This window comes from Aplysia californica, unplaced genomic scaffold, assembly GCF_000002075.1.
Source record: "Aplysia californica isolate F4 #8 unplaced genomic scaffold, AplCal3.0 scaffold01726, whole genome shotgun sequence".
Taxonomy (NCBI): domain Eukaryota; kingdom Metazoa; phylum Mollusca; class Gastropoda; order Aplysiida; family Aplysiidae; genus Aplysia; species Aplysia californica.
Genome location: NW_004798996.1, coordinates 19516 through 21980, shown reverse-complemented (window position 1 = coordinate 21980; position 2465 = coordinate 19516). Strand labels below are relative to the sequence as shown.

The 2465-nt window shown below is 42.6% G+C and overlaps 1 protein-coding gene across 1 annotated transcript in view; it reads left to right on the top strand.

Moving 5' to 3' along the window:
- The window catches only part of LOC106013984, a gene marked incomplete at its 5' end in the record, with an annotated part of 21646 nt that overhangs the window by 2672 nt on the left and 16509 nt on the right, over positions 1-2465 (top strand).

The following is a 2465-nucleotide window of genomic DNA, read 5'->3' as shown; positions in this document are numbered from 1 at the left end:
TTTTCTCTCTCTCTCTCTCTCTCTCTCTCTCTCTCTCTCTCTCTCTCTCTCTCAGATAATGTTTAAGACCCGAATAGACACACTCGTCATCATTTAGGAGGCGGGTTACGTCGACCGTGTCTGGCAAGGTCAACCTGAGCTGAGGGCAATACAGTTTGGGGTTGTTTTTTTTAATCCCTTGCCCATTTATATGAGATTGAAGCCTCCTGATTAGTAGAAAAAAGAGCCCATGATAGTGTCCAATGGTGTATTACGTACATACTTAGTTTGTGGTGCAACTGTTACAAATAAAGATTCAAGGATCATATATGTAACTAATAAATGATCTGAGAGCAATGATGAGTTTAGAAATAATGGTGGTGATGTGGGATTGTGTTTTTAAGTAAGTTAGCGTTAGTCCTATCTTCTTCTGCTCCAATGAGTCGCGAGGGACGTGGACACCCTCTACCCCGTTCCCAACTGGAAATATCTTTAACGTCACTGTTGAGTTCCGAAATGGTGGGCTCTGTCTCTGCTAAGGTGAGGGATATACAGACAGAAACACCCTCGACAAGTGAGAAGCTCAAGAAAAGTTGCTTCTGTATTCAGTATCGAACTCACGTCGTTGTGTGTGCATGCAATAGCAATTAGTCTGAGAACCAAACAACAGACGCTGCTCGTATGTTCCAGACCACTACCTTCTAGCGCACAAATGCTCTTTAAAATACCCACTTGGTCCGACAGTCTGCCTGCAGAAACTTTCGTGTAATAACAGACGCATTTACGGGCATGTGTTCTTCGTTGGAAAACTACTTCAAACTTTGGCGCGCGCAAGGACTTGCATTCCACAGGAATAGAAAGATACCAGACGCGGTTCGTCCATAGAGCACGGTCGTGCAGTGACCCCTAAATTTGTTAATGGTTTTTTTTTACGTAAAGCACCGACAATAATACATTAATAGAAGCCAGAAACAAACATTAGCCAAACATTGTATCAGAAGGTCCTCGCTGGCGCCGTAACTAACATTTCTGTGTCTATAGCGCCGTAAAGCACCTACTATTCCACGCCAAAGCTTTAACTGAAAATCATAGGATATTACAGTGATAACCTGACCTATAAATCGCTGTTTAGAATAACCCACGCGTTGACGACACTCGCAGCGAGTTTGGCGGTACATAATATTAATAAGACGACACATCTCAAATGTGCTCCTGTCGAATAGTGCCGAAACATAGCCAACAGTAGGCAGTCTAAAAGATAAACGCGATAAACTGTACACTATTCTATGCCAAAATTATGTGAACCCCGGAGCAATCCATCTGAGTACTCAAATGAATTGTGATTGGTTCATTCATTATCTTGCCACTATTTTGGGTGACTCTGGGACCGTGAACCTGAGGGAGGTGAACGTGTCGTCCTATGAGTTGAGCTTTTGGAGGGTTTTGTTGTGGAGTGGTGAAAGTTATTATTTGCGTGTTCAGTTCTAATGAAGGGTGAACGAAATTGTTGTTTAGCTAACAAACAAATTTAGTACTAGAAATCAAAGCGGCAAGTAAAAAGAATGAAAATAAAAGCACGAGGTCCTCTCTTACCAACCCAAAGATCTTAAAATTATACACCGTTTCATTTACTAGCCTGTGATAGCTGGATTGTGCACGCCCACTTTTTAGCCCAACGAGCCGCCCCTGAAAGAAAGCACAAAAACACGTTCCACCCCCTCTCCCCCCGACAAAAAACAAAACTACATTGTAGCCTAGTTATTCTTAACTGATTTAGAGCAGCGGTCAGTGTTTGGAAAGAAGGCCATCTAGTTAATTTGGTTTGTGGCGAAAAAACCTGTAAGGCTCTAGTGTATAAATGTGTGCCTCCTACTAAAAATACTCTAACGGTACGGTACAACACGGTACAGTATGGTATGGTATGGTATCGTGATATGGGACTGAAGTAACATCCCTTTCAACACTCACAGCTTTCCTAGATCGTCGTCTTCAATGAGACAGTTCAGAGACAGAGACCAAGCATTGAAACATCTAAGTCTAACCTAAAAACTCAAGTTTTAAAAAATCGCCTTGATACAGACTTAAACCAAGCTCCCTTCTCCATCCTCGAAAGACACACATACACACACACACACACACATACACACACACACACACACTCTCATACATACACATACACATACACACATACACAAACATACACACACGGATACACACACGCGCAAACACACTCATACAAACATATAAATATACATAGACACACATACACACACACTTTCACACGCACACGCACACACATACACACACGAAAACACACACACATACACACACATACACACACGCACACACACACACACACACACACACACACACACACACACACACACACACACACAAACTTCAGAATGATACCGGCTCAACAAACCGTGTGTTTAGCCTAGCTTCTTTTGTTTGTGGGTGGTTGGCAGGTGCTCTGGTGTGGTTTG